Source organism: Pogona vitticeps, chromosome 1, assembly GCF_051106095.1.
Source record: "Pogona vitticeps strain Pit_001003342236 chromosome 1, PviZW2.1, whole genome shotgun sequence".
In the NCBI taxonomy this organism is placed as follows: Eukaryota; Metazoa; Chordata; class Lepidosauria; order Squamata; family Agamidae; genus Pogona; species Pogona vitticeps.
In genome coordinates this window covers 110,841,832-110,855,905 of record NC_135783.1, presented here as the reverse complement: position 1 = coordinate 110,855,905, position 14,074 = coordinate 110,841,832, and the positions used below count along the sequence as shown (strand labels likewise).

Sequence of the window (14,074 nt, the reverse complement as noted above, 5' to 3'; positions counted from 1 at the left end):
CTTCTCTCAGGCTTTACTTCCTTTCTCTATTTTCTAGGACAGTGACGATGAACCTATGGCACGCGTGCCACAGCTGGCATGCTCTGGGCACACGAGCCATAAGTCTAGTGCAACAGGCAAAGGCAGCTACCTCCTTGAACAAGGAGACGCCACAGCAACGCCTCCAGGAGAAACACCTCTTCTGGGCACCGGGCCACTTGTGCAGTTCAACATATACGTAGTAGGTTTACTGGGTCCCTTAAAAAGTAAGGCAAACTGAATGTCCACTAGCAGATTTGAAAAGTATATGGATTTTTATTTATCTCCTCCTCTTCCTTCTTTTCCTTCAACCCATGTATCTCAATGCAACACAAGGTAAAAAAATATCCGTTATTTCTGTCGCCATAATATACTATAATATACTAAATATAAGGCTCTAAGTGCTGGTGGGATAGCTCAGTGGGAAAGGCTGTGAAGCCAAAGATTGATTCCCCACAGAGAGAGAGAGAGAGAGAGAGAGAGAGAGAGGCAGACGGTCTCCACCAGTATTCAAGCCTTCTCAGTTGTGGCCCCAGCTTTGTGGAATGGGCTTCTGCTTCAAATTTGTCAGGCCTCCTTCCTTCCTACCTTTAAAAAGATACTGAATACTACACTCCTCAAGGAAGCATTTAAAGGCATCCTTCTCCCAAGATAGCTGTGAGATCTGCCACCATCTGGTTTTGGATTATTTGTTGGGGTCTTAATTTTCTTTCTTTCTTTTTTGTTTTTGTTTAGGTTTCTCATTAAATCATAGAATCATAGAAAAGTGAAGTTGGAAGGGGCCTACAAGGCCATCAAGTCCAAACCCTTGCTCAATGCAGGAATACAACCAAAGCATATCTGCCAGGTGATTATCTAAGTTTTTCTTGAAGGCCTCCAGTTTATGATGAGGTGTGTTTGATTATGATGAGGTGTTCTTTCTTTCTTTCTTTCTTTCTTTCTTTCTTTCTTTCTTTCTTTCTTTCTTTCTTTCTTTCTTTCTTTCTTTCTTTCTAGAAGAGGTTTGGGGTAGTCTATATTTACCACCCAGAGTAGTTCATGTCACTAAATAATAATAAATTCTGCTTGGTTTTGCAGTGGAGTGGGCTTTCCTGATGGCAGCACTGTATGAGTCCAGGATAAGCTATCTGCTTGGCAGTTCATAAAAATGCTACTGCCACTCTCACGCTTGAGAGTGAGCATGATGCAAGAGACACTGGGCAGTGGAGAAGTCGTTAGCTACTGTATTTTTCCATGTATAAAACTGTACTTTTGTCTAAAATCTTTAGAGTAAAAATTGAGGGTCGTCTTATACACGGAAGTAAGCTGAGGAGAGAACAAACACAAGTAGAGAGGAAAGCAGGGATCAAAGCGATCCTGCAGCGCTTTGATCCCTTTCCCCCTACACTTGCTAAGCCCCACTTAGATTTCTTAATTTGGGGTTAGAAAAGTGGGGGGGGGTGTCTTATACATGGGGGCGTCTTATACACGGAAAAATATGGTACTTCTCCAACTTGGGCATCTGCAAATGAGTTGATATGGAGTGTGTGTGTACAGCAGCCTCATTATCAGGGTGCCAGGTGGTGGCACATACTGAGAGTACAGGCAAACCATTAGCCCTACAATTTGTAGGGTGAATGGCCTCCAGACAGCAGAACCTCATAGCCAGCATGGTGTGGACGACATCCCACTATGGCAAAGGACGGACAGCAAGGCTATGCATTATTTGCTTATTAACTGGTCCACGCTGCACCATATTGGAAGTTTCTTTTCTCTTCTGACTTTGTGTGTGTACACATACAAGCACTCTCAGAAAACTTGCCTGTTTTTCTTCCTCTTATCAAAACACAATCAAAAGTCCATCACTCACTCTACAAAAGATTTTGTGTAGCCCTGCAAAAATTTACTTTTATCTAGCTAGACATAAAATTGATCTGTTGCCAAAACAGGGTGGTGGTGAAAAGGGGAGAAGGGCTAAAATGCTGCTCAACAATCAAAACAAAACAGATGACATATAAAGGTCACTATGCACAGATCACAAGGTGTTGCTTCAGGCGGGTTACCAGTTAAAAAGCAAAAGCAAACAGACTAATTAGAATTTTAATAACGATGTGACATTGTCAGCCCCAGATAACACCAAGGACTTTATGATCTGTATCCTATTGTCTAAAAGTGGCATGGAAAAGCACATACATAAGCATCCCACACATATACACACTTCAGCAGCTTCTGTGGCAGAGGGCCATTCCTGAGCTGGTTGAGTGATTGATTATGCAGTTGGTGTACTTATGTGATAGGCCTCCCCCACCCCATTTGGACAATAAGATGCTGTTTTCTATACAGCATCTGTATTGGAGAACCTGGATGGTGTAGTGCAGTGGTCTTCAACCCTGGGCCTCCAGATGTTCTTGGACTTCAACTCCCAGAAATCCTGGCCAGCAGAGGTGGTGGTGAAGGCTTCTGGGAGTTGTAGTCCAAGAACATCTGGAGGCCCAAGGTTGGGGAACACTGGTGTAGTGGATAGAGTGATGGACTGGAATTCCAGAAACCTGGATTTGAATCCCTGTTTGGCCAGGGAAAATCATGGAAGGAAGAGTAGTAATGGTAAACCACTCTGTAAATATCTCACATGCCTTGAAAACCCCATTAGGATCACCATAAAGTTGGTACAACTTGCCAATAAAAATACATGGACATTTTACCCATCTATCTATATGTAAAACAGTGAAAAAGCAGCTTTGTTATGATATGTTCTAGGACTCCTTTCAGCAACGAGGATGCTCTTCAGTTGGACTTTGCCTATCCAAGGGTCCAGAGCAGCCCTCCCAAAACCAACACACTTCAGAGAGATAGGGCTAAAAGTCCCACCATCCCCTGACCATGTGGGGTAGAGATAATGAGAACGATATGGCTCGGCACATGTAGGGCAATGCTCTATTGCTGGGGGGGCAATGTGTAGCCTGTATAATTAAATTGTAAACCGCCCGGAGAGTGCTTGTAGCGCTATGGGGCGGTATATAAGTCCAAAAAAAAAAAAAGGAAAGAAAAGAAAATAAGTGGAATGATCATTTCAGATACTGTATTAAAATGAATGAAGAATACATGCATGGATATTGCCCACACTAACCGCTTGCTTTGGAGCCCTGGAGTGACTGGGCTTATGTCCTGGCATGCTGAGAATTTTTGCTTGAGATTCTATGTGAAAAAAGAATGCCCACAAAGCTTTGCCTTGAAAGGCAGACAGCATTGCAGAATGAGGCCCAGGCTTCACCTGCACTGATGAAGCTGGGCAAGGCTATTGGATCAATTGTATACTTTTACCAAATAAGTCCACGGTGAGTTCCCAGCATCTCTCAGCTTTTGGTCTCAGCATCCTTCCATTCAAAGAAGCCAAACGCATCATGTCCACATCTACAATCTGAATAGCACAGGATATTTATTCAGATTCACAGGGTTACCAACCAGGAAGCTAGACTATATCTTAGCAGTTTATTGGGTTTTTTTAAATTAAAAGCACATTATGCTAGATAATAATGCATTAAAATACAGAATGAGCATATATATACTGTATTTATTAACAGAATTTCTAAGGGAGGGAACTAGGCATTTCATGTGCTATGTTTCTACTCTCCTGGTCTAATTTAGATTTTAAAGAACAAGCCTCTCTCTCTTTTGAAGAGAAATGGAAGAAAAGTATTGTAGTATATGAGCCTGTATCATATGGATAAACACCTTGACTGAAAAATGCATCCCTTTCAAGTTCATTATTTTTATTCCATGACAGTAGAACTGAGTCTTACATTTCAGGATTAAATGAATAAAAGCCTCAAATCAATCTACAGTCCATTTCTAACCTTATGTAAAACAACTGGATTGCTATCTCTAAGCTTAGTATTTCTGAGATTGTCTTATCAACTGGAGCTTCACTCAAAGTGGTTAAGGTTCCAAAAGCACTAATCTTCTGATGGTATTACTATATCATTTCCTATATCTATTTAAATAACAACATCCATTGTGCCAACCAAGCCCTGGAACTTTGGGATCAATTGGCTAAAGGTGGCAGCAACCTCACTAAGGACACGTGTTGCAGTCTCAAACCTTTGGGGGAAGCAGACCACTTGGCCCATAATACCCCACTCTTCTCTGCCCAGATGAGCAGCTACACCAATGGAAGCCTCCATGGAGTGCCCGTTGATAATCTAACACTCTTTTCAAGCACAGAGAAACTGGAGTTCCATCAAGTTGCCATATTTAGTAATTTCAGTTACTGTAAAGCAGGAAAAGACAAAACGTAGTCTGTAGGCCTCATGTACTTTAACTATTGATTTAATTTTGCCCCCTCAATTGGGTTGGTGCAAAGGTCGGCAGGATTTGGATGATACTTGTGTGTCCTGCCCCTCAGATTTTCTGTGCCTCCCTCAATTTTTAGAATGAAAACAAATGCTCAAAAAGTGCCTTTCTTCCATCTCTCTCTCTCTCTCTCTCTCTCTCTCTCTCTCTCTCTCTCTCTCTCTCTCTCTCTCTCTCTCTCTCTCTGTGTGTGTGTGTGTGTGTGTGTGTGTGCATGTGCATGTGTGTGTTTGTGTGTGTGATGACAGCTATCTTTCCTTGGCAATTATAGGCCCGTCACCAATGTTTCTTTCATGAGCAAAGTGGTGAAGAGGGTGGTGGCTGAACAACGTCAGGCTCACTTGTATGAAACATGGATCCATTTCAGTCAGGCTTCAGGCCGCGCCATGGTACAGAGAGGGCATTGGTCACCCTGTATGATGACCTGTTGAGGGAGGCTGACAGGGGTAAAACGTCTCTGTTGGTTCTCCTCAACTTCTCAGCGGCCTTCGATACGGTATCCTCCTGGGGAGGCTCTCTGAGTTGGGAATTGGTGGGTTGGTGTTAGTCTGGCTCCGTTCCTTCTCGGAGGACTGTCCCCAGAGAGTACAGCTTGGGGAGAATGTCTCGGCCCCGTGGAGTCTCAATTGTGGGGTTCCTCAGGGGTCGATTATCTTCCCAATGCTGTTTAACATCTATATGAGACCACTGGGTGGGGTCATCAGGGGGTGTGGGGCATTGTGTCATCAATATGCTGATGACACCCAGCTCTACATCTCCTTTTTTCCAACCGCAGGTGATGCCGTCCTGTCCCTTCAGCACTGCCTGGGGACCGTACAACAGTGGATGCAGGAAAATGGGCTGAGGCTGAATCTGGACAAGATGGAAATTCTGAGGGTGGGTGCCCCCGTGGTTGGCGGCTTGGGTGACTCTCGTTTGGGGGGGGTGATCCTGGTGGGGTCCGCAGCTTGGGGATACATCTGGACCCGATGCTCACCATGGAAATGCAGGTGGCATTGGTAGTCCATACCGCCTTTTTCCATCTCTGGCGGATAGCCTGGCTGCGGCCCTATCTCGACACGGGGGCGCTCACTACCTTGGTGCATGTGCTCGTAATTTCAAGATTGGACCACTGTAGCGCACTCTAGGTGGGGCTGCCTTTGAGGCTGATGCAGAAACTTCAGGTGGTGCAGAACGTGGTGGCCCGACTCCTTAGCAGAGTGAGAAAATACCAGCATATTTTTCCTACTCTGGGCACACTGCATTGGCTGCCCATTCGATTCCGCATCAACTTCAAAGTTTTAATGCTTACTTATAAGGCCCTAAACGGTTTAGGACCTCGATATCTGGTGGAACACCTACTCCCACCAAGCTCTACCTGGACCACCCGTACGAGTCAGGAGATGAGGCTGAGGAGCCTGACGCTGAGAGAGGCCTGGAAGGAAAAGACACAAAATCGGGCCTTCTCGGCAGTGGCTCCTCACCTCTAGAACAACCTCCCTCTGGAGATTTGCATGGCCCCCACGCTGGGTACCTTTAAAAGCCAGTTAAAAACATGGATGTATATTCAGGCCTTCCCCCCGTCAGTACTTGATTTTCTTTTATTCTTTTAGATTTATTTCTTCACTTTGTATTGTAATTTGTTATTTGATGTTTTATATAGTATTCTTGGGTTTTATTGTTTCTGTGTTATGTTGTAAGCCGCCTAGAGTGGTCGTATAGACCAGATGGGCGGGGCATAAATCAAATAGGAGAAGGCTAGAGAGTAGATGGAGGAAGAACCCGATGGATTATAATAGGATAGCTGTCAAGTTCACAACTAACCTTTACCTGTCTAAGGCCTAGGTTCCCAACCTTTGTTACTTGGATGTTTTTGAACTGCAACTCCCAGAAACCCCAGCCAGCACAGTTAGTGGTGAAGGCTTCTGGGAGTTGCAGTCCACAACTCCTGAGTAAGCCAAGGTTGAGAACCAGTGGTCTAAGGTAAAGGCTGCTTGTCGAACTTATTTTGCTAACCGGATAAGCGAAGCGTCCAACCAGCAGGCGGAGTTATTCCGTATAGTGCGTGACCTATCCGGAACTGGTCTGGATGATAGGCCTCCCCTTAGTTTTTCACCTGACCAGTTTGCAGCCTTTTTAAAATCTAAAGTGGAGGCCATCCGACGGGACCTCTCTCCTTTTTTGAACACAGTAAGTCGAGCAGAGATGTCCAGCACTCCGTCTTGCCCGGTAACCCTTGACTCCTTTCAGCCTGTCACGTCTGATTCTGTGAACAGGGTGCTTGACCGCTGCCGAGCCACCTCCTCCTCCTTGGACCCTTGCCTGGCCTGGCTAATGAAAGCAGCCAGGCCGATAACAACAGAATGGGCCACTGCAATAATAAATGGGTCTTTCCTTGAGGGCAGGTTTCCCTCTGCCCTCAAGGAGACACTCATTAGGCCCATAAGAAAGAAACCTAATTTGGCGGCGGACGAAATTGGCAATTATAGGCCCGTCGCCAATATTTCTTTCATGAGCAAAGTAGTCAAGAGGGTGGTGGCTGACCAGCTTCAAGCACATCTGGATGAAACAGATGCCCTGGATCCTTTTCAGTCTGGCTTCAGGCCATGCCACGGTACAGAGACGGCATTGGTCACCCTGTACGATGACTTGTTGAGGGAGGCCAACAGCGGTAAAATTTCTTTGTTGGTCCTCCTTGACATCTCAGCAGCTTTCAATACCGTCGACCACGGTATCCTCCTGGGGAGGCTCTCTGAGTTGGGTATCAGTGGCTTGGCTCTAGCCTGGCTCTGTTCCTTCTTGGAGGACCGTCCCCAGAGAGTGCAACTTGGGGAGAGTATTTCAGCTCCGTGGAGTCTCAATTGTGGGGTTCCACAGGGGTTGATCATCTCCCCAATGCTGTTTAAAATCTATATGAGGCCGCTGGGTGGGGTCATCAGGGGATGTGGAGCATCGTGCCATCAATATGCTGATGACACCCAGCTCTATATTTCCTTTTCACCAACTGCAGGTGATTCCATCCTGTTCCTCCAGCACTGCCTGGGGGCCGTACAGCAGTGGATGCAGGAGAACGGGCTGAGGCTGAACCCGGACAAGACGGAAGTTCTGAGGGTGGGTGGCCCTGTGGACGGTGGCTTGGGAAACTCCCTCGTGTTTGGGGGGTGGCCCTGGCCGCGAAGAGTGGGGTCCGCAGCCTGGGGGTACAGAAGTGGTGCAGAATGCGGCGGCCAGACTCCTTACTGGAGTGAGAAAATACCAACATATCTCTCCTACTCTGGCCATGCTGCACTGGCTGCCCATCCGTTTCCGCATTGATTTCAAAGTGTTAATGCTTACATATAAAACCCTAAACAGTTTAGGACCTCGATACTTGGCAGAATGCTTACTCCCAACTAGTTCTACCCGTGTCACTCGCGCGAGCCAGGAGGTGAGGCTGAGGAGCCTGACGCTGAGGGAGGCCCGGAAAGAAAGAACTAGAAACCGGGCTTTCTCGGCGGTGGCTCCTTGTCTCTGGAATAACCTACCTCCGGAGATTCGCGCTGCACCCTCGCTGGGTACTTTTAAGAACCAACTAAAAACATGGATGTATAGGCAGGCCTTCCCTTCCAGTTAATCCCTGTCCTCTTTCCTTTTATTTTCTCTTTATTTGACTTATTTTTATTTTTCCCATCTTCTAGAAGCATTTAATTAATTAATTGTCATAATTTTTTTTAGAACTTGTTATCCTTATGTTGTAAGCCGCCTAGAGTGGTCGAAATGACTAGATAGGCGGGGTATAAATACAATAAATAAATAAATAAATAAATAAATAAATAAATAAATAAATAAATAAATAAATAAATAAATAAATAAATAAATAAATTTTCCATGTTCCAAGGTTCACCTCCATTGTTTTCAACAGAAGGGCCCTTTTTTCCAAATCAGAAGTCACTTTGAAAAGCTCAGGAAGTGGAAGAAGAGGTGAAATTGCTTGCTGTAGCCACTAGAGAGCACAGGGAAAATTTTGAGGGGAAAATAAACAAATGCAAATATTGGAGAGTGAGATGGAGTTGTCGAAGGACATTTCAAAGTTATTCATCTCTTAATATTTCAGATGAAGAAATCAGACCGAGGAACGGCTGGTTTGATCAAGAAACCCTATACGTAGAATGAAAATGGAAGGACTGTCAATCAGGGACTGGAAGATTAAGGAGTTTTTTTGTAAAGTATAATCAAGTGTGATATAAGTAGCATATCTGAATAATGTATGCCAGCAGTGTAACCTGGAGAATTCTGGACAATTAAAATGTAAGGCTCCCTTACATAATATGAAATATGAAAACTGGGAAGGCAAAGGGGAGACTGAGATAAAGGAAAGGGGGGAAATGAAGTAAAGATAAAATTGAAACGTCATATTCGTGGGCATTAATTATTGAAGGTTCAGTGACTTTGGACCAAATGATAAAGAAAGAGAACTCTTTTGTCAATTTGCAAAACTACAGTTTCCACCTAAAGTAATCTGAAGCCACTTGCATAGCCTTGAAAGGTATAGTCTCAAACAGAGGTCATAGATGAGCAGTTGGTGTTAAGGATCTGTAAGGATGCTTTTCTGGACCAAGGGTCCCTTCATTACAAGCCTTCCCACCCATCCCACCCCTTACTGACAGGCTGCCAACAGTAAGGGTGAACTTTTCAAGATGACTTCATTTCTCTCAAGAGATGGCCACAGTTTCAAAAACGGCTTCATTTTATCTTTCTTCTAATTCCAGGTTGCCTTGTTTACCTTGTAAAAGGATCACTCTCTCTTGCACATGGACCATTCTGGAAGCGGGTGGTGGTGGTGGGGAGCAAGAAAGGCTGCACTTACTGTTGCTTAGCAACCAGACTTTTCAGTCCTCCCCCAGGGTAGGTCCCAATGCACAGTTTGAATATCCACATTTTCTGGAAGAAGAAATGCCTTTTCATCACTTACCAATTTATCGAGCAACGTGTGAAAAGTTGACAAATAAACTAGTTGTAAATGACCAAGCCATCGTCAACCACGAAGTGCCTTTATTACAGTGGCTATGATAGATAAGCTGGGAAATTGAAACTATGCACAAGCATCATATGCTAGAGGCCTTATTTACAAACCAATTTTCAATGGCAAAACAGAACTCCAAATGTGCACCGCTAAGCAAAATGTAGTAAATAGGCCAAATCTCCTACTGGGGTTTTTCTTTTCTTTTTTCTTTTGCTGTACAAGGCAGAGGAGAGAATTGCAACAGAGACTCTCTTTGTTAGAACAGCCTCTCGGGAGGGATGTGAGAAAGTCCAGAATGTTCTAAAGAAAGATCAGACTTCACATTCTGGGAAGCTTGAGGGTGGTGTTCGTGTAAAGGAACTCAGCATTTCAGTTTCTCTTCCTCTAATTGAACAACTTATGCCAGCACATAAAGTTGATTCTTACACTCTTCCCAATCACCTCAGAAGAATTATCCAATGGTCTTCTGACAGGTGAGTGTGGCATTCACCCAGGTCCTGAATATACATATGCTATTTGCTTAGACCAATTGGAGTGCTGAAGGGGTGGAGTCATGAGGTATAAGAGACTCAACAGCAGGAGGAGAAGGCCTTTAGATAGGTATTTGAGATAGACATAGGTAGGGTTTTGGGATGGAGATAGAGTGTTAAGTTAGAGAGTTTTGGGAGTTTGGGCGTGGGAGTGGTGTTTGAGGTTGGAGAAAGAAGAATGTTTGTTTAAGAGTTAACAGCATTATCAATAAACAATTTCTATATGGTTCTTTTAAAATGACATACGGCCAGGACATCTATCAGTAATAATAGGTGTTATTGATGAAATCAGTTGGTGGCAGCTGAGGGGCACGTAGCGTGAGCTCCTAATTTGGTGAAACAATCAGGCGTCTCCTACTTCATCAGGATGTTCAAAGGCTTGCAACTAATTCTATTAGACAACGTATGACAAGGTGACACTTCAAGCGACTTTAAGTTCAACAGTGGATTGTCAAGTTAATATGAAGTCTAAGAAGGACAATCCAAAGATGATCACTATGATAAATCACTTGGAAAGGATAAACTGCAGCCCTCCGAATGGACTGACGTTCCCTTCAGTTTTAGCTGGAATCCCCAATGGTGAGTGATGGAGTCTAACAACTTCTGGGGGGGCCACAGATGCCAACACCTGCTTCAAGAGGCCAACTTCACACATGTGGGGCACAGGCAGCCCACAAAATTAAACTTTCCACAATCCAAAACATGGCTGAAAAAGAGCCACAAGCTGTTATTAGGAGTGTTTTGGTTGTCATAATGTGAGGAGGAAAAGCAGGTGAAAGTGATATTTAAATATGTTGGAGCCACACAGAGAAGTTAAGGTTTTACATGTCCAAACATCATTTTACAATTGTATCCAGAAATTCAGTCCAGTTACTGAACATTTGGTACCACAGTGTTCTAGTGGTACCCCACACATGTCCTGTCAAAAAACTGAGAATTATTTTTGGTATTTGCTAAGCATTCTGTCTAGTCATGACTGACTGACTTACATAAATCACATTAATGTAGCTGAATTTCAGCAAACATACTCTCAACCTTTTAGCTGAGACTACCATCATAATCTGAAATTCTATGAAGAAGGTCAAAATAAGCAGAGGAGGCTGAACACCACCAGTGGAAAGTTATGGCAGTAGAGATATGGCTGAGAATGCGTCAGTGAGGCTATAGAGTCAAAATGAAGGCCACAAATGAATAGAACCTCAAATTATTTCAGTTTTGCCAAGGTTGTTATTTCTAAATGAATATAACCAAAGCCTAAAATTGCCTAAAGTCTGTTTGTACCTCAAAATAGAAAAATGTATGTAATATGATATATTCATTTATTCATATATTCATTTGTTCATTTCTTACATTTACAGCTCACTGTATTCTACCGGGTTCGCACAGGGCTACATACATCAACATATTTCATGTCCCAAAAGACTCCGCTATCTAGGTAATTAAAGAGCATAAAAGAGGAGATAGATATTAAGACAGTATTTATGGAGAAAAGCTAAAAATAGATTAGCTGTGCAACCCTAACTCGAAGATGGGCTGGCTCCAGGGTGTCAGAAATAGAGAGAAACCTCTTATGTCAGCAGAAATCCTTGTGAGCCATCAGAAATGCCTTTGTGCTGGCAGAACCCCTTTCTGTTGGTTGATCTCAGAGATCTCTGCCAGCAGTACTGCTCTGCTGAATGAAGTATCTTGAGAGAATGAGCCAAAAAAGCCCCCCATGCCCAAAGTGGGGGTGGACTAGAAGGGCACAGCAAAGGAGAAGGAGAATTATGCTAGGTCCAAACCTTCTCCAGTCCAAGGACACAATCATGATGCTGGCACAAAATTAGGGCAGGTCAATGATACTTTTAAGTAATTGCCAGCATCCCTAGGCTGGGCGGGGGTTAGGGTGGGGTTAAATATAGCTTCACGTGGCCTAGTATCAGCTTGGCTAGTTAGGACTGCATTCTGAGGTTTAGCCTCATCGTTTACTTTTATTTCGTATTGCAATCATTGTCAGCTCCTTACCCATGTTTTTTTCTAGTGGTGGTTTGGTTCCCTTCGCCAGGTCTTGAAAAATCCCAGCCTCCTCCATTTAAAAATAAATGAGAGACAGAGGTTTTTCAAAAAGCCCCATGCAAATAGCAATGTCCTTCCTGCCCCATTCCAAGCTGCCACAATAAATACGACCAAATTCAATGTGTAACACTAACCTTTCGTACAAGATTCAAAAATGGGAAAATCCTGTTCTGCATGCTTCCTACCCACGGGTCAAAAGAGATGTTAAGAGGAATGTTACAATGGGGCGTCGTCAAAGACACACACCTGGGCGATCACATTTCCACATTAAGCTTATGTTTACCTGCCAATGGCCAAGCATAAAACAAAGCATACTAAATACAAGATTGGTAGTGGAGGGGAAATCTCACACAGATTGCTTTCACTACTTGGGGGAGTACCTTTTCTAAAAATGGGCTAAGCACATCAGCCAATTTTACCCCAAGTCTCCTAATCAATTGCCAGCATGAGGGCACTTCCAGCAGAGGCCACCTGCCATACTGCTTCCCCTGGTATCTTCTGAACTCTATTCTTGAAATAGGCTAGGGTGGAGAACATATGGCTCTCTGGGTCCACAACTACATGACACAAACACAAACATTTTAAAGAAAAAACAGACTAGGGCTTCTGTCACTGGTCAGCCCGTGTTGAGGTTGAGGCAGGAGAGTCCTCACATGCAGCAAAAGCAGAGCTGTTGGGACTGCCTTTCCGGCAAAAACAGTGTCGCCACTCAGCCGGTGTTGGGAGGCTTCCTGGCTACCTGGCTGGCTGGGGGCATTTTTTGCCAAGGAGACGAAGCTCCAGTAGCACCATGTCAAGCAAGGCAAGCTGCTACCCCAACCTGGCGCTGTCAGGACAGGCAGGAACCCTCCCAGCACTGGCCAGCCTGTGGCCCAGCAGCTGATCCACCTCCTGCTTTAAAGCAAGGAATTGCATTAAAATAGAATGAGCAAAACAGGCAATTTTGTACCTGTCTGAAGATCACCCACAGCAAAACATACGTAGTGCCTGCTTACAGCCTTGTGATGTTTTATTTAGTCCTAATAAAAGCATTGACGTTACACCTTGGAAAAAGGTCCGCAGGAGGCGTGCTGGAAGAGCTTAGTCTCAGCTATGGTAGAGGTTGCCATAGGGCTTAAAATAGTTATATTTTTTGGAGTATAACTCCCAGAATCACCTCATCCACATGGCCTGTGGTTATGCTATTTGGAAGAGTCCTGAGTGTTATCTTTCTAATTCTCAGAAGCACAATCTTGGCTTATGTTTTGGAACTCTCTCCATGCTTCTGTTGGATGTGACTCTCACAGCCTCTCGCTCTGAGTGAGAAAGTCAGGAAGGGAGAAAACCTCGGAAATCTGGAATTTGCCGGTTAATTCATGGTCTTTCTTTTCTCTTGGCAGAAACAACAATTTGTGCAGAATTAATTACAGTTTCGGTGTAACATGGCATCTTTCCTCTACAAGATTCCCTGGACACAATATTGACTGGGCAGACTTTGGCTATTTCTGATGCAAAAAAACTGCAGGCAACAACTGAACAAACAAACAAAAAATGAGTAAATGAGGCTGGGGGTTCAAAGAACAAAACAGAACAGAAACAGAAAAATAAGACCATAGAGTCATGCTGGTGCAGGTTTGCCTCTCTCAAGAGATGTATCTCAGTGTGGCAAGACTTAGAAAATCACTGAGAACAAGAAAATTTTCAAATATTCTCCACATGCCCACTCCTAAGTATATCCATTTTATGCTGTCTGAATCCTCTCAACCTCTTTGATTCTTTCCCTACATGCATGTATTCTCTTAATGGCAGGTAAGCAATTTTGAAGCCAGAAGGCAGCTTCCTGTGCTCTTGATCTGACATTTGTAAGCTATAACAGAAGCTTCGAAAGCCATTTATGGCTGTGTGTCCCCCACCCCCACTCCTTCGCACCTGGTCCTCCTGCTGAACATTCGAACAGTACCTAAATTGTGGCTGTTTTCCCAGCATGGAGATAAAGTGAGAAGGAAAGCTTCACCTGCTCAATCTGTGTTTATCAGGGTGTTGCAAAAATATAGAAGAGTACAGCCAGCAAGATTTCTCCTGTGATTGAAGAATGAGGAGCCTGAGATTTTATGTTGCTACTTGATAAACAGCATAACTTGTGCTGGTATTCAAAATCTGGGCAGTTTCTTTATTTGGACTG

At 44.0% G+C, this 14,074-nt stretch overlaps 1 long non-coding RNA gene across 1 annotated transcript; it reads left to right on the top strand.

Moving 5' to 3' along the window:
• The first annotated feature begins 753 nt into the window (after positions 1–753).
• On the top strand, positions 754–8,718 carry LOC140707493 (uncharacterized). Its single transcript, XR_012087605.2, has 2 exons — positions 754–865; positions 8,420–8,718. It is a non-coding gene; the product is annotated as an uncharacterized LOC140707493 (long non-coding RNA).
• The last annotated feature ends 5,356 nt before the right edge of the window (positions 8,719–14,074 follow it).